This window comes from Homarus americanus, unplaced genomic scaffold (assembly GCF_018991925.1).
Source record: "Homarus americanus isolate GMGI-L3 unplaced genomic scaffold, GMGI_Hamer_2.0 scaffold36734, whole genome shotgun sequence".
Taxonomy (NCBI): Eukaryota; Metazoa; Arthropoda; class Malacostraca; order Decapoda; family Nephropidae; genus Homarus; species Homarus americanus.
Window position 1 is genome coordinate 6278421 of NW_024733126.1, and position 27500 is coordinate 6305920.

Sequence of the window (27500 nt, forward strand, 5' to 3'; positions counted from 1 at the left end):
TGTGTATATGTATGTGTGTATGTATGTATGTATGTGTGTATGTATGTATATGTATGTATGTGTGTGTGTGTGTGTGTGTGTGTATGTGTATGTATGATGTGTGTATGTATGTGTGTATGTATGTGTGTGTGTGACTAAAATATGAGATTATTGGGTCATGTTTATATTAGTTTTCCTCCTTATTTTTGTAGTTTTGTTATTCGTTGATATTTTTTTTTTTTTCAGTTGTGTATTTTTCTTTATTAATTTTTTTTTTGCGGTGGATTTTGTTATTCAAATTGTTTTATTTTGTCCTTGTTTTCTTTACGATTTAATTTATATGTAATTGTTTTCATGTATTTTTTGTATTTATTTATTTGCTTTTGGTTTACTCATTTATTTTATAGCAATATTTTTTTTTACTCATCTAATTTAGTTATGTATTTATATATAATTTTTTTATGTATTTATTTTTAAGAGGACGTAGTGCTCATAGTTGGTAAATGGGTGATATAGTGAGTGGCGTGGTTGGCGAGTGGTGCAGTAGCTACCCCGTGATCCCCGATTCTCAAATATTACTGTAGGTGTTATTTTGAGATACAGTTAATCAGTGTAAATGCTCGTCTTTCCTGACCTGGTTGATAGATGGTTTACGCTTGTGTAGGATGAATAAAATAGCCAATGACCGGTTGTTGTCGTCCAACTGATTCGACGCTATTTTTACGAGTTTCTTTATGTAGTATTTCCAGTGATTTAGTTGGTTCGGTACTCACATGCCCAGCCTGGTTGATCAAGGAATTCTCACCCGTTGCGTTAGTCACAAGTACTTGACCATGCTATCTAGGGGTGCAGTTATGAGCTTGTGGCGCGAGCAGCCCAGGGGTGTGGGAGAACATGTCTGTCAGTTAAGACAATCAGTCAGTCAATCAGGGTAGGCGTTCATAGAGCTGACTGACACATCTGAAGATTTAATGGTGCCTGTGTGTGTGTGTGTGTGTGTGTGTGTGTAAGCGTCACCTGGACTGGGGCTTCATCCTGAAATTAAAAAATCGTGTGTTAGTTTGGAGTCTCTCCCACTTTTTTATCCCACTGGTGGTCGACCCTTTTCATAACAAACTGTTTTTTCCTGGTACTGGCAGGGGTGTGCTTGAATGCACACGAAGGAACGCATGCATGCACATTTACACATTCCCACACACTCACACATATATACTCCTTTACGCTCACACACACACACACACACACACACACACACACACACACACACACACACACTTCCCCTCCCTCCACACACACACACGTCTACATACCCACACTAACTTTTAAAGGAATTTTGGCCAGATCAGACATCTGTTACATGTTTGTCGTGCCTCAATAAACACCGCCGCCCGCCTCACCTGGTCAGCCCCGCAAAAAACAACAAATTCTTTTTAAGCTTTTAAGTTTAAGACCACGGGTATGTTGGTAGTTAATGGTTTCTGATTATTCCCCTGACTAGAGGAGCAGTGAAGGGAGTAAAGATATCAAGGTGTTATTTTGTGCGTCAAGGGAACGTTTTGGTGAATAGATTTGACGACACCTGTTGGATCTCTCTCAGTGGTGATTGTTTAAGACAGAAGACGGATGAATATGAACTGAATAAAGATGAAGCTGTTGAATAATTCTCTACGATGAATACAATAGTGAATAAGAAATATGACCGTAATTACAAAAGATGAATAATGTGACTGTCCTCCGCTTGGGTTTAAATGTGATACTCGATAATATATATTTTTTTCTCTTAATACAGCAGGTGATAAAACTCCCATGGGTGATGAAATAATTAATTAGATGAAAATGCCACAACATATATTGCCTCACTCCACCGTTAACAACAACAACAGCCACCATGATAACTCCGGGGTACATTTTTAACATTTATTTGTTTACATTTTTAGTGAACAGTGAAAATTTTAATACTTACTGTAATAATTTTTTTTAACTTGCTACAGTTTTATTTTATTTATTTATCTATTTATTTAATCATTTATTTTGTAATGCAGTACCGTCTGGGGTGTGATTCCTTGTACAGTTAATGGAGAATGTGTTGGGGATGAGTTGAAGAATGTGTTGGGGTGTGTTAATGTGTAGGGGGTGAGTTGTGGGAGTGAGTTAATATTTCACCGAGGTAACAACTCAGCACTTCTTGGCCCGGGAGAGCTTTATTAGCTCGCTCGTTATATGATCAAGAGGCAGTAAGTTGGCAGTGGTGTGTACAGGGTGAATAATAAGTCATCTGTTGTTGATCATTAACCAGAACACATTACGTCACGGTTGAGTTATACCCCTGAAAGTTGACTCTCAGTGTCAAGGGTAAATTGGCTTATGATTACTCAGCTGGTGTTGACGGCAGAGGAGAAAGTATCGCCCTTATCTTGGTTTTTATCTTAGGGCAAATATACCGTACTTTTATTTTTATCTGAAGCTATGTTGAAGATTTTTAATGTATTTTTAAGCTTGGGAGTTGAGATTTATTTGGTTTTCATGGACAAAGGGTAATTCTGACGCCGCCATTTTGCATATCTGACCAGTGGAGCCCAGACACACACACACACACGATGGTTTTTCCCTCCTTTTTTACATTCCTCCTTCTCTCACACCCTTCTCCTTCCTCAGCATCCCCCAGACAACCTTAAAAAGCCCTCTTTCCCCCCCCTATTACATTCCCTTTCTTTCCCCAACCACCCACACTACCAACACCTACCAGCACTACCATCACCACCACCAGCACCACCACCACCTCCCAGGACCCACCACTATCACCTGATTTACGATGTTGCCTTAATTCCTGCGCTTGTTTGCCGCGAGTTATGGCGTGGACTTGATAAGTTGCTTGTGCTTGGGTTATCTCAGCCTGACGTATGGCGTGATAAGCGAGACTCAGGAAAGGATACTCTGATGGCTGAGAGGGGGGAAAAAGAATGGTTGAGTTATCCTTGTCTCTCTAGTGTGTCCTCTCCCTTCCCACCCAACACCTTAGACTGGAGGGAAAGTGTATAGATACTCTGATGTTGTTGTTTTATTGAGGGAGAAGAAACATCGTAAGAACTGGTTTTAAGGTCCCGTCGTAATGAAGCCGTTTTGTGAGGAGGCGAGGCGATGCGAGGTGTCAGATGAACCATTTGTCAGTGTGTCGGTATAAAGACTGGCTCTCCTGTTTTACCTCATCAGAGCCAGTAACTAGGGCAGGTCATGACGGAGATACGCTCGCATTACCTTTTGTTGTTTTTCCAAGTTCCCCCATCCCCTCCCGCGCTCCCTAGATTATGCTAAATGATGGCTCAGCTGGGCTTATAAATCGCTGGTAAATCCTGCACTCCATTATCTGTCAACCGTGAGGTGTCAACGCTTTTTATCTTCACGAGCTCCGGGACGAGAGGGAAGGTGGGGGGAGGACCTGTTAATGGAGGAAGGGGCGTAGGGTGGGCACTGAGAAGAAAAGGAGGAGAAGAGGGCAGGTGATGATGATTGGGAGGATGTGAACAAGGGAGACGAGAACGGTAATGATGGGAAGGGTGTGTCTGAGGAGGGAGAGTGAGAAGAAGAGCGGTGAGTGTGGGAGGCAGGGGAAAAAGAAGACGAAAGGTAGCGATGGGAAGGGGGGGGGCGAGGAGATGAAGGGTAAGACTGAATAACGTAGATAGGTGAGAGGGATGGTGATGTTGAGGATCTGTATGGGAAAAGAAAGCGAGGGGGACGGAGGGGAGCAAAGGGGAAAAGAAAAGAGAAGGAAGAGGAAGGAAAGAAGAGAGAGAGGGAGGGAGGGAAGGAGGGAAAAAAGGATGGAGGGCGGTATAGGGCAGGTCAACCAGCCTTGAACAGACAGTGGGTGTTGTTCTTTATAAGCCAGGACCCTCCCAGGCGAGCACCACCTTAACAAATACTCTCATCTTGTTAGTCATTAGTTTTCTAACTTGTTCTCCGTCAAGTCCAGCGTGCTTTCCGTCAACGTATCCGTCCGTCCGTCCGTCCGTCCGTCCGTCCGTCCAGGAGCTGAGATGGTTTTCAACTGTGCCATTATTTTTATCGTGGGTGTTTTTTTTTAGTTCTGTTTATTATTATTATTATTATTATTATTATTATTATTATTATTATTATTATTATTAATTATTATTATTATATTATTATTATTACATAGATGCCCCCCCCCCTGACACCATCATCAGTACCAGTGAACCAACCATTTACTTAATGGCATCAGTGAACGAGGCTGAGAGGAGCCTCCCCTCCCTCCCTCATGTTGCTGCTGCCGTTGTTGTTGCAAGAGTCTCGCCTCACTGCATGTGCATTACCCTGATTATACACCCTCAGTTTTCCTTCGCGAAATGAGCACTTGGCTGCGTCCCCATTATGTGTGGTTTGAGATAAGTTCCCAAGGTAAGGTCTGATAGAGTCTACAATTTTTCATGTTGTGGTAAAAATTCCGTACACATCGTCAAGGCGAGGACGGTACTTACTCTTACCTCGGAGGTGTAGAAAAAATGTGCTCACTCTTAACAAGTCTTCCTGGTGCTCACAGTGAACCTAACATCACGTCAGGGTACTAGGGTCGTGTATGTGCCCCCCCACCCACACACACACACACACACACACACACACACACACACACACATATATATCCTGGTACCGTCTCAGAGGTCACACACCTGTCTACCCACACTCATTAACCTGTTCATCACATATGCTTACACTCCCAGGTCTCACGGCACATCATACATCACTCAGATGTCTTGGATATTTCATCGACTTAAGATTTGATGACCCTTGTACAACCTGCTCGTATTGTAGCCAGATGTTACCAGCTGCCTTGTAAAGGATATTGTAGAGTCCCTGATGTAGCCAGATGTGCTGTGAAGGTTACCCTAAGGTCCCTGATGTAGCCAGATGTGCTGTGGAGGTTACCCTAAGGTCCCTGATGTAGCCAGATTATTACTGACTTCTATGCCCTTGACTCTTCAGGCTTCTACGCCCTTAACTCGTGAGACATAAAGGCAAGCATGAACTTAAGCATGCTTCCGTGTTGGGCACTGTTTGCGCTTCACTACACAAAGATGTAGGGGAGCGCCAAAAAAAAAAAAAACAACAACAACTAACTACTCCACAGCACGTCCTGGCCCACGCTTTCTTCCCCATTACCTGTGGCTTGTTCATTAATCTGAATGACGTAACGAAACCACCAACGTTTAGTACACGCCCACCACCACCGCCACGCCCACCACCACCGCCACGCCCACCACCACCGCCACGCCCACCACCACCGCCACGCCCACCACCACCACCACCGCCACGCCCACCACCACCACCACCACCACCGCCACGCCCACCACCACCACCACCGCCACGCCCACCACCACCGCCACACCCACCACCGCCACGCCCACCACCATCGCCACAGCGACCACCACCACCACGACGACCACCACCACGACCACGATCACCACTACCGCCACACGCCCGCTACCACCGCCACGCCCGCTACCACCGCCACGCCCACCACCGCCACGCCCGCTACCACCGCCACGCCCTCACCACCGCCACACCCACTGCCAACGCACCACAACCACCACGCCCATTATCACCATTATCACGCTCACCTTTGCCAATCCCACCACAACCACCACCACACCCACTACCACCACCACACCCACTACCACTACCACCACACCCACACACCACAACCCACTACCACCACGCCCACTACCACCACGCCCACTACCACCACACCCATTCACACACCCATTATCACCATGCCCATTAACCCTACCACCATGCCCATTACCACTACCACCACAACCCATTACCACTACCACCACGATCACCACACACCACGCCCATTACCACTACCACCAAACCCATGACTACTACCACACACACCACACCACGCCCACCACACCCATTACCACTACCACCACACCCACATCACCACTCACCACAATCCCATGACCACTACCACCACACCCATGGTTACTACCACCTTCATTACCATTTCGCCACCCACCACGCCCACCACCACCACCTCCCACCTTCACCACCTTCACCACCACCTCACCTTCACCACCACCACGCCCACTACTGCCACTGCCACTGCCACCACCCGGTCAAGGCGAGGACTCAACCTTGGGCGACCACATTTACATATGAGCTTTGTTTCCTCACTGCGGGACGACGAGGGAGGGAAGAAGGAGGGGGGAAGAAATGAGGAGGGGGTGAGGGAGGATGGGAGGAAAGTAGGAGGAGGAGGTGGAAGACGAAGGGGAGGCGGAGAAGGAGATGGTGGTGGCAATATGGTCAGTTTTTTGGACTTGAGGAGTTTGATATGGTAATGGGATGGAGAGAAAGAGGACAAAAGACAGACAGAGACGTATAGTGTTGGGTGCGAAAACATCAGCAGACACCTTGTACCTGTCACTCTTCCAGGTGTCCCTGTCTCTCCTCTCCTCTTGCCCGGACCACTTCTTTTAGATATCTCTCTCCTGTCTTATTTTTCTCCGATTTTTTAGTCAATGATACGTTTGTTTGTGTGTGTGTGTTCGTCCTGCATCTCTGATAACTAAGTTAGGTTTTTTCTATTGTTTCTATGAAATATTTATTTGTTGTTTGTGTGTGCTTATTGTTCATCCCCCCCAAAGTGGGAGGATATAGAATCCCTATATTGCAACGTCTAGTCGGTGATCATAGAGAGAGAGAGAGAGAGAGAGAGAGAGAGAGAGAGAGAGAGAGAGAGAGAGGATCGGTTTCCCGTCCTTGTTCGGCGCCACGGTCTTGTTATCACGTATAGATAACTCTTGTTGTTTCTTATCGTTTTTCCGGCCAAACTCGAACATAGTTCAGTTATAATGAAACAAACACCGGTTGTTAGGTGAACTTTGGTGTGTGTGTGTGTGTGTGTGTTAAAGGCTCTTATTCTCCATTTCCGCTTCTCTCTCTATTCCCTCCCTTTAACCTCATTTCCCCATCACATTCAACCCCAGTCTCTACTACACCCCCTCTCACCTCAGCCTCCCATCACCTCCTCCATTTCCTCTAGTCTCCCATCAGTTCATCCTCTTCCCCATCCCCATGAGGTGAGCAGGAATCAATACATTGGAATCACCTTAACATTAGCCTCCCCTCTTACTTGTTTTTACCTTTAAAATCACCGCAACACTGCCACCTAGGGGTTAGGTTAGGTTAGGATTAAGCCTGTTGTTGTTAAGATTAATATATGCTGGGGTTAATCTTCAGGTGAACAGACATCGTTTTATGTCTGTCTTCTCTGTGAACTAAGTATCAATGGTGCCTGTCCTAAGATCCATCTGAATACTTGTACTGGGAAAAATAATTCGTCATTTACTGATCACATGAATATTAAGCACCCCAAATTATGTCACTTAATGATATACACACTAACGCCAGCCTAACTTAACCTAGTTACCTCCTAATCTAACGCCAACCTACCCCAGCCCACTGCCTCAAGTAGCGTTAGGGCGTTTCACATGAGGTGTAATAAGTGTAGGTGCCCAATCTCGACTTGATCCCATTTACATTTTCAAGATTCACACACTTCCGCCTTTTGATGTAAACCTGATGATCATTTTCTACCTTCCTGTGTTATTTGTGGAGGAGCAGCGTGAGGAATAGCCAGTTTAGAGTTCTTACAGACGATGCCATAAAACATCCAGACTTGCATCGTCATGTCTTCGATACACCGTTTGGAGGTACAGTATATTGCTGCTGCCGGGTGAGAGGAGGGTGAGGGGTGTACTTGATAGGTTGTGACTTGCCTGGGTTGAGGTTTTTAATCCTGAGATAAAATAAACTTATGTACGGAAAGATTTCAATGGATGACTTGATTATTAGTTTATTTTCCATCTCTAAAAAAAAAGGACTATTATTTAAACTCTGTGTTATCTCATGATCTCAGTCCGTAGTACATGTTATAGAGGTATAAGGAGGGACCCTGGTTTAGTGGTGAGAAGGGCTTTGTGGTCAGTCCTGTCCTCGGTGCGTGACGTAAGTACACTTCTATATTTTTTAAGTCTTTCTAATCTCTTTATAATATGTATTTACTTGAATCATGGACTATATTGAGACATTTTACACACACACACACACACACACACACGGAAGCATTATTGGTATAATTCAAGTTTTTGATATATATAATCTAGCTACACCACATTGTGATGGTCAAGGAGTATAACCTATACTCTTGTCACCACTCCGCTCCTCCCATCACAGCTCTAGCCACCACACGTTTATGAGTCTTGTTCAATATTTTATATATATATATATATATATATATATATATATATATATATATATATAGTCGATAATTTTGCCCGTCCAGTTGCCTCTGAAGATGTCTTGAAAAAGACGAAAGCTGAGGTGCTCAGTTGTTCCCTTTCCTGTGTGATTTTATCAAGATTTATCTTATCCAATGCTTACTATACTATATATATATATATATATATATATATATATATATATATATATATATATATATATATATATATATATATATATATATATATATATATATATATATACACCATGTTCACAAACTTGCTGTGTGTGTAATGATTAATTTGGGATTTTTCCCTAAAACTTGTTCTTATCTTAATAACACCACAAGCAATAACCCTTCCATTATGGTTGTTTGCCCGGTGCAAGTAACATTGTTTGTTATTGAAAATTATGTTGACATAAACGTCCAACACTTTGTTGAGGGATCAGTTTAACGCGCTTTAGTTTTTAAATAATGTTGCAGCAAATCACACATAGTCTCAGGCAACTACTCGGTCAGCAGAAGGATAACTGAAAACTACGATTTAATGACCGCCAGATGGCCCTAGCATGTCTGACGTAAAACAACTGCGCGCCTGTACACCATTCCTCTGGTGTTTCCTCAACCGTTTATACTAAATAGAAAACGCGACTTGAATGGGAGAAACTCACATGAATTTATTTCTGCTCTCATCATCGTATCATGTCCTCTATACCTTGCTTTGTGATGACGTCTGCCAGCCATCTCTCAGAGCACAGTGCTGGTATGACTGAGTGAGTGAGATGAATATCTATAAGACTCTCACAGACGTAGGTCTTGGTCTCTGTTCAAGTGTGTCCTCTTTACTCATGAACGACATGCTCAGTCGGACGTGCCTCGCCCTGTGCCTGACTCCCCGTTGTGTTAATACACCGTGTGGACGAGACATTACACCATGTGGACGAAGCATTACACCATGTGGACGAAGCATTTCACCATGTGGACGAAGCATTGCACCGAGTAGGCGAAGCATTACTCCGTGTGGGCGAGGCATTACTCTGTGGAATGCATTATTCGTGGGCGAGAATTACCCGTGTGGGCGAGGAATTACCCTGTGGGCGAAAGACATCTGTGTGGCGAGGCATTACTCCGTGGGAATGCATTACTCCGTGGGCGAGGATTACTCCGTGAGGAAGCATTACCCGGCGACAATATCCATTGGAAGGTTATCATTCGTGTGAGGCATCAGAGTAATTATCCATATTTCTGTGTTCGGCAGTTTCTTTTTTCTCAAATGTTTCGTCTTCATAACTTTCGAATTTCAACATGTTTCGACCTCTGACCCAGCCTCTGACCTGACCCCTGACCGCTCCCCGACGTGTACACTGTCCCTGTTCTTCTATCTTCCTTCAGTCGGTTTAAGCATGACGGAATAAAATTTCGGGTAGATTCTGAATTCCCTGAGCACCGGTAGAAAATGGTCATCTTTAGGCTATACGAATTTATAGCTATAATCGTAAAAATCTGAGGTTGATATTTTTTAATAGATGAATCTATTATTTTGTTTTGGAAGCTTCTGATGTTTAGATTAATAATAAGGATAAAAAAATTGTGATAACACACACTTGTAGTTTCACCCTTCTTCCTCACCTTCTCTCTTCCCTCCTCCCTTCTCACCTTCTCTCCCTCCACTTTCCTCCCTAACATCTCCCTCCATCTCCCCAACATCCTTCCCCTCCCCCTCCATTCCTTCCCTCTCTACCATCCTTCCCCCTCCCTCCATTCCTTCCCTACCATCCTTCCCTCCCTCCATTCCTTCCCTCTCTAACATCCTTCCCTCCCTCCATTCTTCCTCCTCCATTCCTTCCCTCTCTAACATCCCTTCCTCTCCATTCCTTCCCTACCAGCCTTCCTCCCTCCACAAAAGTTCAATTTAGGCTGGGCAATATTCTTACTCCCCCTCTCCCTCCTCCTCTCCCTCCTCCCTCCTCCCCCTCCCTCCCCCCTCCTCCTCCTCCCTCCCTTCATGATGTAAATGAATTTAAGGAGGGACATGCTGTGTGCCTTCGCTTACAAGTTGGTAATCTTTAACTAGTAGAAGAAGCTCATAAATGGCGGGTTGTTATTGAGAAAAATGAATCTTCCTGCAGACCATTTCTTGCCGGGGTAAGTTAGTATGGCAAGGTAACGGATCGACCAATTGTTTGCTTGAAATATCAGCTCATAAATTTTGTCAAGCTGGCAGAGGTAGGAGGCGGCTAGGCGGTGGAGCGGTCATGAACTCCATCTCAGGGTCTTACTACTAAACCATTGGTTACTTAATTACTTTAGTAGTAGTAATAGTAGTAATAGTAGTAGTAGCTAACACCTTCACGCTACGCTGGGCTTTGATCCCAACTTGCTCCTTTAACTTATTAACTTAAACTCCACCACCACACCACCTCTCCTCCACCACTACCACCGTACTCAACCGACCCCGCCGCCGCACCACCACCCCACCACCAACACAACCCACTCACCACCCAAACCCCCACCACACCACCCCCACCACCACCAATCCCCACCACCACCACCAACCAACCCACCACCACCACCACCCCCCACCACCACCAACCTCACCCACCACCCACCCCACCACCACCACCCCCACCACCACCACCCTCACCACACCACCACCAACCAATCCCCACCACCACCACCACCACCAACCCACCACCACCACCACCCCACCACACCCCACCACCACCACCACCACCACCACCACCCTCACCACCACCACCACCACACCTCACCACCACCCCACCACCTCCACCCCCACCACCACCCCCACCTAACCCCACCACCACCTCACCCCAACCACCACCAACCCCACCACCCCACCACCACCCCACCCCACCACCACCACCCCACCAACCACCAACTAACCCCACCACCCACCCCACCAACCCCACCACCACCACCACCCCACCACCCCACCACCACCACCACCACCCTCACCACCCCACCACCACCACCACCCCTCACCACCCCTCCCACCCACCACCACCACCCACCACCACCCACCACCACCACCACCTCCCCACCACCACCCCACCACCCACCACCCTCACCACCCACCCCTCACCACCCTCCCCCCACCACCCACCCCTCCCACCCACCTCCCACCACCCCTCACCACCACCACCACCACCACCCTCCACCTCACCCTCCCACCACCACCTCCTCCTCCCCTCCTCTCGTCCAAATAACCTGTGGGGATCTAGCCCTGCTGTACCTCCGCCTCTGCCAGCCAGTTCTTCCCTCCCCAATGAAAATCATCTTCTGGGTTGATTTCTTTCCGCCTGGGTCGTGATATATTGCTTCCTGCCACATAGATATTTGGACTGCAAGGTGAAGCCATTTTGTCCACTGGTTTAAGATAGGGTTCGGTGCTTGACTTTAGTGTAGGTAAAAATGGTCAATGAATAGATGAGGTGGTGCGTGAAAGTGAGTAGTGTGTGTGGAGTGTAGAGTGGAGTGGAGATGTAGGAGGAGTAGATGGGTGTGTAGGTGAGTGTGTGAGGGAAATATGTGAGAGTGTGGATGGATTTTAGTGCTTGTTTAGAAGTGTTTGGGTGTGGGTGGAGTGGTAGAATGTCGTAGAGTGGGTGGGATGATTTACGTGTGACTTAAAAGAGGTGATGGAAGAAGAAAGAAGACATGGAGCAAACTAAAACTGAGCAGAATGAAATACAGAAGAGAAAGAAAACAATAAATAAAATAAAATATAGAAATAAAATAAGGAGATAAAATAAAACAGAGAAACGACGAAAGAAAATAATGGGACGCGAAGTTAACATACCGGCGGTCTTAAATTTATATATTTTGTACGGATTATCCACCTTAAAATTTTTCTCATACGGTCAGATTTCTTAGCGTATTTTGCAAACTAAAGTTTCACCTCACAGAAAACATCCGTATTTCCCACATTGCGCAAAACTTCATGATTTCCATAAAACTTAAGAGTTAATTGTTTCCGCATTAGGTGTTTGTTTTTTCATATGTAAATTTGAACTATTTCCGTGTTACGTAAAATGTCCTTCGTTCTGCATTAAAGTCGGATTTATCTCTCTCTCTCTCTCTCTCTCTCTCTCTCTCTCTCACTTGTTGTATATTATGTTAATCCCTTTATATCCCCATTAGTGTAGTATAATATGGAGGCTTTGTCCTGTGGTTAACAAATCCCGTATATAAAGAACGTAAAAGCCACCTACGTTAACTCTGGTACATAATGGCGCCTCACAAAACACGTATGGTAACACTGATACATAAAGGCGCCTCACAAAACGTATGGTAACAAGGTACATAAAACGCCTCACAAAACACGTATGGTAACACTGATACATAAAGGCGCCTCCACAAAACACGTATGGTAACACTGGCATAAGCGCCTCCAAAAACACGTGGCAACTCGTACATAAAGGCGCCTCAAAACACGTATGGTAACACTGATACATAAAGGCGCCTCACAAAACACGTATGCGCTGGCATAAGCGCCTCACAAAACACGTATGGTAACACCGGTACATAAAGGCGCCTCACAAAACGTATGGTAACACTGATACATAAAGGCTCACAACACGTATGGTAACACTGGCACATAAAGGCGCCTCACAAAACACGTATGGTAACACCGGTACATAAAAGCGCCTCACAAAACACGTATGGTAACACTGGTACATAAAGGCGCCTCCCAAAACACGTAATGGTAACACTGATACATAAGGCGCCTCTACAAAAATGTTAACACTGGCACATAAAGGCGCCTCACAAAACGTATGGTAACACTGGCACATAAAGGCGCCTCCTAAAACAGTAATGGTAACACTGATATAAAGGCGCCTCACAAAACACGTATGGTAACACTGGCACATAAAGGCGCCTCACAAAACACGTATGGTAACACCGGTACATAAAGGCGCCTCACAAAACACGTATGGTAACACTGATGATACATAAAGGCGCCTCACAAAACACGTATGGTAAACGGATAAAGGCGCCTCTGAAAACACGTATGGTAACACTGGCGCATAAAGGCGCCTCACAAAACACACATATGGTAACACCGGTACATAAGGCGCCTCACAAAACACGTATGGTAACACTGATACATAAAGGCGCCTCACAAAACACGTATGGTAACACTGGCACATAAAGGCGCCTCACAAAACACGTATGGTAACACCGGTACATAAAGGCGCCTCTAAAACACGTATGGTAACACTGATACATAAAGGCGCCTCTAGAAAACTATGGTAACACCGGTACATAAAGGCGCCTCCACAAAACAATATGGTAACACCGGTACATAAAGGCGCCTCACAAAACACGTATGTTAACACCGGTACATAAGGCGCCTCACAAACCGATAGTAACACCGGTACATAAAGGCGCCTCACAAAACACGTATGGTAACACTGATATAAAGGCGCCTCACAAAAACACGTATGGTAACACTGATACATAAAGGCGCTCCCCAAAACACGTATGGTAACACTGATGCATAAAGGCGCCTCACAAAACACGTAATGGTAACACCGGTACATAAGGCGCCTCAAAACACGTATGGTAACCCTGATACATAAAGGCGCCTCACAAAAAACATGTGTGGTAACACTGATACATAAAGGCGCCTCTAAAACACGTATGGTAACACCGGTATAAAGGCGCCTCACAAAACACGTATGGTAACACTGATACATAAGGCGCCTCACAAAATACGTATGGTAACACCGGTACATAAAGGCGCCTCACAAAAACGTATGGTAACACCGGTACATAAAGGCGCCTCACAAAACACGTATGGTAACACCGGTACATAAGGCGCCTCCAAAACAATAACCGGTACATAAAGGCGCCTCACAAAACACGTATGGTAACACTGATACATAAAGGCGCCTCACAAAACACGTATGGTAACACTGATACATAAAGGCGCCTCCCCAAAACACGTATGGTAACACTGATACATAAAAGGCGCCTCACAAAACACGTATGGTAACACCGGTACATAAAGGCGCCTCACAAAACGTATGGTAACACTGATACATAAAGGCGCCTCCCACAAAAACACGTTATGGTAACACTGATACATAAGGCGCCTCTAAACACGTATGGTAACACTGATACATAAAGGCGCCTCTAAAACACAATATGGTAACACTGGCACATAAAGGCGCCTCACAAAACACGGATGGTAACACCGGTACATAAAGGCGCCTCACAAAACACGTATGGTAACACCGGTACATAAAGGCGCCTCACAAAACACGTATGGTAACACTGATACATAAAGAGCCTCCCAAAACACGTATGGCAACACTAATACATAAGGCGCCTCACGAAACACGTATGGTAACACTGGCACATAAAGGCCTCCCCCAAAACACGTATGGTAACACTGATACATAATGGCCTCACAAAAAACACGTACGGTAACACTGGCACATAAAAGGCCTCACACAACCTGCATGCTAGACTCGCTGTAAATTCACATTATGGCCCCTATATATGTGTGTGTATTGTGGCGCATAGCCGTCTCTTGTGGGTCATGTTGTGGTGAAAAAAGTGATGGTTGTGGTGAGGGGGGACTCCTTGTTCTCAAGTCTCTGGAATATATTTTAGTCTTTTCGGGGTTTGTTGACGTTTTAAGTGTGTCTTGATTTTTATAGCTTCCCTCCTGTCTGTGTGTGTCCGTCTGTCGCCTGTCTGTCTGTCTGTTTGTTTGTTTCTCTCCTCCCTCCCTCTCCATTTTGTTTATCTGTTATCTCGTTGAGTCTTTTCTTGTTATCTGTTTCTCTGATTACTCAATTATTTTCATGTTTTTTCACGCTAACCTAACCTAAACTAACCTAACCTAACCTACCCATTCCCTAAACTTAGCCTAACCTACCCATTCCCTAAACTTAGCCTAACCTACCCATTCCCTAAACTTAGCCTAACCTACCCATTCCCTAAACGTTTAAACCTTATAACCTGATCTGCAATTTTAGCATGACAATACCAGTTTGTTTCCTGATTTTGGTCTGGGATTTTGTCTGCCACAGTCATATAGTTGGCGACTCACACGGAATATTGTTAAGAGTTGTGGGTCGAGGGCTGCTCTGAGGTTGACTGTGGTTGCAGATTTTTCTTAACTTTTGAAGACTTTTTTAAACCCTTCTGTATTTATTTTTTATTTTTTTTAGTCTTTTTGGTTAAATTGTTTTGGAAGACTCGGGTTTGTATGCTCGGGAAGAGGAAATATAGTTTTTTTCATCGTGTTAGATATATCCTGATGGGTTTGGTCTAGTGTATTAAAAGGTAATGTTTCTCTTCTTGATACAATTCTTCCTATAGATCTGGTTTATTAGTTTGTGAGAAGTATTTATTGTTATTGATACGAGAAGTTGCTCTATTCACCAACAGATAGCTACTACTACTACTACTACTACTGGTAGTAGTAGTAGTAAAAAAGAAGACAAAAAACATTACGACTAAAGACACTTTATTAAATGTGAGTCCGCGACTGTACATCATCACGCCTCCCTTCTGTTATCTTCCTCCATTGATTCACACTCAGTGAATCGTAAATTTTTTATTGATTTTCTCTTGAATAATCATAAGAGTGTGAACATAATGGCCTCCTTCCTACCCTGGCTTATATATATAATGTGGCGGTGTGTCACTGTGGTGGTACGTCGGTGTGTAGGTGTGGTAGAAGAGTTTCATGAGACGGCAGGATGTGACTGACGGAAGGGGGGGGGGTGGTACAGCAGGGACTGAGTGAGGGAGGGACACAGGTACGGAGTGAGTTAGAGAGAAAGGGAAGGGAGAGTGCAATAAAGGGTACTGAGGAACGGAGAGAGGAAGACAGACAGGTAGCTAGTGAGGGAGGTATGCAGAGAAGGAGGGAGGGACTGAAGGCCTGCAGAGAAGGAGGGGGACTGCAGCCAGGGAGGAAGTGTAACAGGGAGGAAATGAAGGAGGGAAGAAAAACAACAAGGGATGATGGAGGGACGGAGACAGGCATGTATGGAGGGACGGAGACAGGCATGTATGGAGGGACGGAGACAGGCATGTGGAGGGACGGAGCAGGCATGTATGGGAGGGACGGAGACAGGTATGTATGGAGGGACAGTGACAGGCATGTATGGAGGGACGGAGACAGGCATGTATGGAGGGACAGGAGACAGGTATGTATGGAGGGACGTGACAGGCATGTATGGAGGGACGGGACAGGCATGTATGGAAGGGACGGAGACAGGTATGTGGAGGGACGGTGACAGGCATATGGAGGGACGGAGACAGGCATGTATGGAGGGACGGAGACAGGCATGTATGGAGGGGACGGAGACAGGCATGTATGGAGGGACGGAGACAGGCATGTATGGAGGGACGGAGAAGGTATGTATGGAGGACGAGACAGGCATGTATGGAGGGACGGAGACAGGCATGTATGAGGGACGGAGACAGGCATGTATGGAGGGACGGAGACAGGCATGTATGGAGGGACGGAGAGAAAGTGTATGGAGGGACGGAGACAGGCATATGGAGGACGGAGACAGGCATATGGAGGACGGAGACAGGCTGGGAGGGACGGAGACAGGCATGTATGGAGGGACGGAGACAGGCATGTATGGAGGGACGGAGACAGGCATGTATGGAGGACGGAGACAGGCATGTATGGAGGGACGGAGACAGGTATGTATGGAGGGACGGTGACAGGCATGTATGGAGGGACGGAGACAGGCATGTATGGAGGGACGGAGACAGGCATGTATGGAGGACGGAGACAGGCATGTATGGAGGGACGGAGACAGGCATGTATGGAGGGACGGAGACAGGTATGTATGGGAGGACGGTGACAGGCATGGTGGAGGACGGAGACAGGCATGATGGAGGATGAAGACAGGCATGTATGGAGGGACGGTGACAGGCATGTATGGAGGGACGGAGACAGCATGTATGGAGGGACGGAGACAGGTATGTATGGAGGGACGGAGACAGGCATGTATGGAGGGACGGAGACAGGCATGTAGGAGGGACGGAGACAGGCATGTAAGGAGGGACGGTGACAGGCATGTATGGAGGGACGGAGACAGGCATGTATGGAGGGACGGAGACAGGCATGTATGGAGGACGGAGACAGGCATGTATGGAGGGACGGAGACAGGCATGTATGGAGGGACGGAGACAGGCATGTATGGAGAGGGACGGAGACAGGCATGTATGGAGGACGGAGACAGGCATGTATGGAGGGACGAGACAGGCATGTATGGGAGGGACGGAGACAGGCATGTATGGAGGGACGGAGACAGGCATGTATGGGAGGGACGGAGACAGGCATGTATGGAGGGACGGTGACAGGCATGTATGGAGGGACGGAGACAGGCATGTATGGAGGGACGGTGACAGGCATGTATGGAGGGACGGTGACAGCAAGGTGTGGAGGGACAGACAGGCTTATGGAGGACGGACAAGCATAGGAGGGACGGAGACAGGCACATGTGAGGAGGAAGGGACAGGTGGGAGGACGGAGACAGCAGATGGAGGACGGAGACAGGCATGTAAGTGGAGGGACGGAGACAGGCATGTATGGAGGGACGGAGACAGGCATGTATGGAGGGACATGACAGGCATGTATGGAGGGACGGAGACAGGCATGTATGGCATGACAGGCATGTATGGAGGACGGTGACAGGCATGTATGAGGGCGGAGACAGGCATGTATGGAGGGACGGAGACAGGCATGTAAGGGAGGGACGGAGACAGGCATGTATGGAGGAACGAGACAGGCATGTATGGAGGGACGGTGACAGGCATGTATGGAGGATGACAGGCATGTATGGAGGGACGGAGAGGCATGTATGGAGGACGGAGACAGGCATGTGGAGGGACGGAGACAGGCATGTATGGAGGACGGAGACAGGCATGTATGGGAGGGACGGTGACAGCATGTATGAGGACGAGACAGGCATGTATGGAGGAAAGTATGGAGGAGGAGAAGGCATGTATGGAAGGAGATAGGCATGTATGGAAGGACGGACGGAGAGACGGAAGGCGGGAGGACTGGAGGAGGAGGGAGGGAAGGAGTGACTGAAGGACGGGAAAGGGAGAAAATGTAACAGTGAGTGAGTGAGGCAGAACTGGGTTGGTGGCGGTGACTGCGGCGGCGGGGTCAGAGGTGCGTGGCAGGCGGTGGTTAACCCCGTGCTACCCGTCATTATGTGGATTTTTCCCTGTCAAGTTTACCGCACCGCCGCCTCGCCCAGTTCGTCTGATGCCCTAAAGTGTTAATATGATAGAAATGATCTCTCTCCTGATTCCATGGTTTCACTGTCTTAATATTTACAGGTGCTCAATCCAGGGTTTACACGTGATTCTGTGGATAAGTTGGTGTTTGAGTGTGACTTTTATCAGTGTGTGGGATACCTCGGGTGTAGGAAGGCAACTCGACGCATGTTCGACTGGACTTGTTGTGTGTGTGTGTGTGTGTGTGTGTGTGTGTGTGTGTGTGGTAATGAAGTTAGCAAAGGGATATTTGTGGTTTGTCCTGGTTATCACCTGTCTTAATTGGCCACTCTGTACCTAACCGTTCCACCTGGCCACATGTATATCCATCCCGGCCAAACATGTATCCCATCTATACCCCCACCTGGCCACATCTGTACCCCACCTGGCCACATCTGGCCCCACCTGGCCACATCTGTACCCCCACCTGGCCACATCTGTACCCCACCTGGCCACATCTGTATCCCACCTGGCCGCATCTGTATCCCACCTGGCCGCATCTGTACCCCACTCGCCACATCTGTACCCCACCTGGCCACATCTGTACCCCACCTGGCCACATCTGTACCCCACCTGACCACATCTGTACCCCACCTGACCACATCTGTACCCCCACCTGACCACATCTGACCCCACCTCACCATCTGTACCCCACCTCACCACATCTGTAACACCACCCTCACCACATCTGTACCCCACCCTCACCACATCTGTACTCCACCCCACCCACATCTGTACCCCACCTCACCACATCTGTACTCCACCTCACCACATCTGTACCCCACCTCACCACATCAGTACTCCCCACCTCACCACATCTGTACCCCACCTGACCACATCTGTCACCACCTGACCACATCTGTAACCCACCTGACCACATCTGTACCCCACCTGACCACATCTGTACCCCACCTGACCACATCTGTACCCCACCTGACCACATCTGTACCCCCACCTGGCCAAATCTGTACCCCAACCTGGCCACATCTGTACCCCACCTGGCCAAATCTGTACCCCCACCTGGCCATATCAGACCCCCAACTGGCCACATCTGTACCCCACCTCCACCTCCACATCTGTACCCCCACCTCCCACCTCTCCACATCTGTACCCCACCTCACCACATCTGTACTCCACCTCACCACAACTGTACCCCACCTGGTCACATCTATACCCCACCTGGTCACAACTGTACCCCACCTGACCACATCTGTACCCACTCCACCTCACCACATCTGTACCCACCTCACCACATCTTGTACCCCACTCTCACCACATCTGTACCCCACCACCACATCTGTACCCCCACCTGGCCATATCTGTACACCACCTGACCACATCTGTACCCCACCTGGTCACAACTGTACCCCACCTCACCACATCTGTACCCCCCCACTCACCACATCTACCCCACCTGGCCATATCTGCACACCACCTGACCAATCTGCCCCCACCTGGCCATATCTGTACACCACCTGACCACATCTGTACCCCACCTGGCCATATTGTATCCCACCTGGCCACCTCTGTACACCACCTGACCACATCTGTACCCCACCTGGTCACAACTGTACCCCACCTAATCACAACTGTACCCACCTGGTCACACATGTACCCCACCTAGTCACAACTGTACCCCACCTGACCACATCTGTACCCCACCTCCCACCTCACCACATCTGTACCCCACCTCACCACATCTGCTGTACCCCCACCTCACCACATCTGTACCCCACCTGGCCATATCTGTATCCCACCCCACCTCTGTACACCACCTGACCACATCTGTACCCCACCTGGTCACAACTGTACCCCACCTAATCACAACTGTACCCCACCTGGTCACACACTCCCACCTAGTCACAACTGTACCCCACCTGGTCACATCCATACCCCACCTGGTCACAACTGTACCCCACCTGGTCACAACTGTACCCCACCTCACCACATCTGTACCCCCACCTCACCACATCTGTACGCCACCTGGCCATATCTGTATCCCACCTGGCCATCTCTGTACACCACCTGACCACATCTTGTACCCCACCTGGTCAACTGTACCCCACCTAATCACAACTGTACCCCACCTGGTCACATCTGTACCCCACCTGATCACAACTGTACCCACCTGGTCACATCTATACCCCACCTGGTCACAATCAGCCCCACCTGGTCACAACTGCTCCCCACCTGGTCACACTCCACCCCACCAAACCTGCACCACCACCACATCTGTACCCCACCCTCCCCACATCTGTATCCCACCTCACCACATCTGTACCCACCACCACACCTGTACCCCCACCTGACCACATCTGTACCCCACCTCACCACCTCTGTACCCCCACCTCACCACATCTGTACCCCACCTCACCACATCTGTACCCCACCTCACCACATCTGTAACCCCACCTCACCACATCTGTTCCCCACCTCACCACATCTGTAATCCCACCTCACCACATCTGTACCCACCTCAATCATCTGTACCCCACCCACACATCTGTACCCCACTTGGCCACATCTGTACCCCCACCCCACCATCTGTATCCCCACCACCACACATGCACCCACCCCACCACACATCTGCACCCACCCACATCTGTACCCCACCTCACCACATCTGTACCCCACCTCACCACATCTGTACCCCACCTCACCACATCTGTACCCCACCTCACCATATCTGTACCCCACTTGGCCACATCTTTACCCCACCTCACCACATCTGTACCCCACCTCACCACATTTGTACCCCACCTCACCACACCTGTACCCCACCTCTCCATATCTGTACCCCACCTGGCCACCTCTGTACCCCACCTGCCTCTCCTCGACCCACCATAAAGAACGCTCCTCCTTGTGTCACCTCCTCAAGGGACCAGTAAAGTCTTGGGCCTGAGAGTGATGACCCAGATTGATTTTATGGTTAATATTGTTGATTGATGGAATTACTGGCTGTTGGGAGGGGAGGGGAGAGGGCCTGGAAAATTGCGAAGCCGGGGAGATGGTGATGGGTGGTGCTGGTAGGGAACTTGGGAATCGAAGATGGTGGTGTGGTGGTAGAGGTGGTGGTGGTGTTGGTTGTGTTGGTGGTGTTGGTGATAGTGTTGTTAATCGTGTTGACGGTGGTGGTGATGTTGGTGTTGTTGGTAGGGAATTTGGGGATTGAAAATGGTGGTGTTGATGGTAGTGGAGGTGGTGGTAGTGTACTGAAGAGGGTAGTCATGATGCAGGACTGGGGAGGTTTGGAAGTGGTGGTGGCAGACTTGAGGCTTATGAGTAAGCTATTAAGTTAGTATATCTGGGAAAGTTTGGGGAGGTCAAGTGTGAACGTCGTAGAGGAGTACCAACGATAGCAGCCAGGAGGCCACTGGGGCGTAACATCCACGTGAGATCAAATCTGTGTGTAATATAAAAGTTGCATCTCTTGATATATGTGAAACTAGTGTCATGCCAAGGAAAAGTGAGCGATTGTACTTGTTTTGGCAGTGATGTAATAGTCCCATGATCCACTCGGTTTGTTCACTTGGCTTTAGTTGCTCCTATGTCTCTTAAGCGTGAGTGCCTGTTAGGGACAGTGTGCATACAGCGGCCTGGCACTGCACTCAGCCAACTTAACTTGCCTAACATGTAAAGTTCGGTACCTTTTTATAGCTGGGTGGACTGGGAGTGTCCTTTGGGAACGAACGAGTGATCCTTAGCACAGGGTGTGAGCGGCCTCTCCACACTGCCTTGTTCGTGATGTAAGTTATCGAAAGACGACTGAACGTATGGCTTAATGAGAGAGTGATGTTCGTAATGTCAAGGCCAGTTATCCGATTGTGTGTAGTGGTGTTAATGTAGCAGCCATACTAACAGATACACAGTCAGTCAGTACGGAGTGTAGCACTGAGGACTCGGACAAAACAAAGTCTGATAAACCAGTTTTCACATGTAATCATATCATATTTTTTTCCCCTAAACTTCTCCATGATTTACACACTCACTCCATTGTTCAGTGGGGCAGCTTGTCCAACTTATTCTGTTATCGTCATCATCTGCTGCCACACTGTCAGGAGCGGTGCACGGAGCGTAACAAACGACAAGGTGTTATAAACCCTGACACAACCCAGAAATACTCTCGAGCAAGAGGGTTGTATTGTAACACGGGGATAAAGCACACTATCTGGACTCTGTGTAAAGTCTTATCTCGCCAACCTACTGCTCTACGCATCTTGGCGCCATGGCGTCTCTCATTGTGATGGGTAAGTTATAAGGACCAGCTATATAATGTGGATAATGAGACCCCGGAGCGTGCTTTAACGTAAGTGGATAATTATGTAAAATATGCCCCTACTCCCTCCTCCCCTCTCTAGCTCCTGCCTCCGCTGGTACCCGATCATGAATTTGGAATACTGATGCAGACTGGCTCGTGTAGAAGACTCGCGCTGGTGTTGCCGGTCATGTCGCCACGCTGTGTCTAGCCTTTGTGAAGGGAGTTTCACTGAATCCTTGTGTATAGTTAGAATGACCTAACTTCACTTTTGACGATTGTTTGACGAATTTATTTCATTATGGTCATCTCTGTCTCTCAGACAATAAGATACCCTCCTTCGAGACATTTAATACAATCTTCATTAACTTTAATTTCCCCACTCTCTTCACGTATTTGGCTCACAGCAGCGGGTTGGAATAGATGAGACGAGGAGGCAGAGAGCGAAGGAGGGATGATAAGACGCACCAGGCAGCGATAAGGACCCACCACGACCTCGAAGCCAAGACAATGATGAGGCAGAAGATGAGATTTACAAGCAGCCAGATTATCGTAGTCGTTGGTCAGAAGCCCCACCCCCCCCCCCCCGAGTCCTAATGGCCCCCCGCAGTGCTAATGGTCATCTAGTGCTAATGGATCCCAGTGTTGATGGGTTCCAGGGCTAATAGACCCCTAAATTGTCCTATCGTAACTTAATGATGTGGTTTGGGGCCATGCACTTCCTCATGGGTCGTAGTTGCAATGGTTTCCAGTCCTAAGGGGCCCCAAGTCCTGAAGTGGTCTAGTCCTAGTGGACCCCAATACTAAATGCGTCTCCATCATAAAAAGGCCCAATATTAAAGGGGTCGTAAATTTAATGGACCTTAAGTCTAGGGAACCCCAATCCTTATAGTGGAAACCTAATGGTAACTGGGTTTCAATCTTATTTAGGCTCCAGTCTTAATGTGCTCTAATCCTGATGGTATGGTTAGGTTAGGTTATGTTAGGTTAAGTTATAAGTTAAATTGAGTTAGGGTTAAGTATGGTTAAGTTAGGTCAGGTCAAGTTAGGTTAGGTTAGTTTAAGTTAGGTTAGATCAGATCAGATCAGATCAGGTCAGGTTAGGTTTAGGTCAGGTTAGGTAAGACCTTTTATATTTAGAAGCGACGCCCATATGAGCTGCAAGCGGCCGATTAATAGAGAGAGTGAGGGTAGTGAATAATTGGTGGTAACATGTGGGTCCTGTGAGGTCAGGTGGTGGAGGTAACCCGCTGGGCTCATAATTACAATGGTCTCATTAATTCAATTTGCTTTTAATTACCGAGAGATATAATGGACATTACCGTTATTAGCGGCCAAGATGAGTGGCGGTGGTGGATATTAGTGCTGACGGTGGTGATGGTGACGATGGTGATAGTGGTGGTGATGGTGACAGGCGTGAGGTTGATGGATATTACTACTGACGTGACCTGATGGTGGTGATGGTGATAGGGACGAGGGTGATTGGTGGTGATGGTGATAGGGACGAGGGTGATTGATGATGGTGATGGTGATTGGCACTAGGGTGATGAGGATGAGCGTGGTAGTGATGTTGGTAGTTGTGATTACTGTAATGTTGGTGATGATGGTAATAATAATGATGATGACTTACAGTGTGTGTGTGTGTGTGTGTGTGTGTGTGTGTGTGTGTGTGTGTGTCCCCCCTTTCCACCCCTCCCTCCCTCACTACACGCACCTGCTCCCACAGTGCAGTGACTCGCCCTGCCCATTACTACCGGCAAATGACCTGTAATTAGGTCGTTTATTCGTCTGTCTGATGCGATTGGAGGGTTGTGTTAAGAATTTATGCCTGGTTGTTATGGGCGGCGTGTGAGGCCTTGTTTAGTGGCGGTACTTGAGGTGTGTTACGTCATTATTATCTGAATAAGACCCTGAATAGGTGTTACTTATAGAGGTGAGAGGAGGGGGCGGAGCAAAGGTAGGGAGGGTGAAGAGGAGGAGAGAGGCGGAGTTAAGGTTGTGGGAAGGACGAAGGAAGTGGTCACCAGAAGGAATATGAGGGGGTGAAAAGGGGGGAGAAAATGTATGGGATAAAGGAAGGGAAGGAGGTAAAGGAACAGAAGGGAGGGACAAGGGGAGTTATTGGGAGGTGGTGGGAAGCCTGTTCTGACGACTCTACACCGACCTCCCCACACACACAGACCCTCCTATGTGCCACGACTCCCGCGGGGTATTTTTATATATAACAAAAAACCGTGACTAACTATTAATCTACCAATATTGAAGAGACTTGTGGATTTTTATGATTACAGATAAGAGATACGTCGTTCTCTCATTACGCGTTACTTATTGTTCCTGGCATGACGAAAGATCCGGGGAAGTGGTGGGTGTTCCCGGGCCTCAGCGAGAGTTACAGGGACAAATGACTGTGTTTCCTAGACTTCAAAAGGTTTCCCGGGTTTCATAAATAAGGTGTAAATTGGAAGTAAGTGGACGCGAGACTTTGCTTTAGCGGCTGTTACATACATTAGATATTATATATTTATAATATGTGTGTTATTAAGGGGGGGGGGGGGTCCTGGCACGTGTAAGGACGTGTTCACTTAGGTACTGTAGGTGTGTACTCGCGTTAATCTCGGTACTCACCTGAAACATCAGTACTCACATGAAACATCAGTACTCACATGAATCTCGGTACTCACATGAATCTCGGTACTCACCTGAATCTCGGTACTCACCTGAATCTCGGTACTCACATGAATCACGGTACTCACCTGAATCTCGGTACTCACATGAATGACGGTGCTCACATAAATCTCGGTACTCACATGAAACATCAGTACTCACATGAATCTCGGTATTCACATGAATCTCGGTACTCACATGAATCTCGGTACTCACATGAAACATCAGTACTCGTATGAATCTCGGTACTCACATGAATCTCGGTACTCACATGAATCTCGGTACTCACGTGAATCTCGGTGCTCACATGAATCTCGGTACTCACATGAATCTCGGTACTCACATGAATCTCGGTACTCACGTGAATCTCGGTACTCACATGAATCTCGGTACTCACCTGAATCTCGGTACTCACCTGAATCTCGGTACTCACGAACCTCAATACTCAAATAAACCTTAATACTCAAACAGCTACACGTTTACGCACACACACACACACACACACACACACACACACTCATGAAATCATCACACACACACACACAGTGAAGCATCAAATCCTCCAGTTTCCGTCTCCACCTGACTCAAGTCCCTCGGAGTTCCTGCACACGAGCTCCTCAGTGTTTACACAACATTCATATTCCTAAGCTCACCTATGCCTCCCCCACCTGGTCTTCCTCCCTAAATGCCACACAACGTAAACACCTAGAAAAAGTGCAAAAGAGGGCATGCAAGATTATTCTCTCCCCTTCCTACTCCACATATCAAGAAGCGCTCAACACACTGACCCTTTCTGACTCTCACTGACCATCACCACGACCTCATCTGCAAATTTGGTAAGAAGCTTCTACACCATCCCCGACACCGGCTCCTACTACCACCTGAGATCCCTAGTCCGAGAATTGCTGTTCGACACCACAACCGCATCCAGCCCATACGTGCACGAACTGATCGCTATAAGAACAGCCCAGTCCCAACCATTGTAAAAATTATCAATAGCTTGTAATAAATCAGTGTATTCACTCCCAGTAAACACTACTCCTTGCACTGTCACTATGTTGAAATGAACTGTAGTTTTAGCTTTTCTCCATCTAGTTATTATATGTCTTATTTGTGTCACTTATGTGACTTGTATATTATTTGTAATTCGTAACCCATTCCCCAAATGTGTAACTGTATATTTTCAGCCTTCTGGCTGCCAAGCTCTTTCAATAAACCGTTAATTATTATTTATTATTATTATTACTCATGAAATCTTTCTCTATCACACACACACACACGTAAAAAAAAACTGTCGCACTATAGCAACTACCTACCCAGTACACTCCGTCGCCATGGCTACCGCAGATGAAAACTTGTTGATAAACATTATGGAGCTGCAGAACCCACCATCCAGGGCGTGTGAGAGACGGTGATGATGCCATTAATTACAAAGTTGGAGAACAAAGAGTGGGATGGTACTGTAACCTCCCCACTCACTCTCTAACCCACCCCCTACCTCCCCATTCTCTCTAACCCAGCCCCTTACCTCCTCTCCTCCCCATTATGCCTTTCCATTCGTCCCTCTCTTTCCCCTCATTCTCAGTAAGGTGGGGAGGAGGAGGAGAGCGGGTCATCTCTACACCAGTTACATAAAGAGAGATAATCAAGAATGTAAAGCGTAAGTATAAACTCTTCTCTTTCTTCTTTAGCCTCGATGTCGGTCCTCTTAAAGTTATCGCCAGTTCCACGTTACTCCCTCAATCAGCTGTGATTTTGCTTATGTCATAACTGCGTGTGTGAAGAGGAGGAGGAGGAGGAGGAAGGACTCTATGAAGGTGGGGGGAGGGGTGGCGGGGTGGGGGGGGGGCTATGTTGGGTGTGCTTCTGTCCAGCCTTAGTGCTTGGTTGTGGTGGTGTGGCAGCTGAGTCCATCCTCAAGTGATGTTACGGTACGTCTTGTGGTGTATAGTTGTATCACTGTCACATCACCTTCTTCTTCTTCCCATTCTTCTCCTTCCCTTCTCC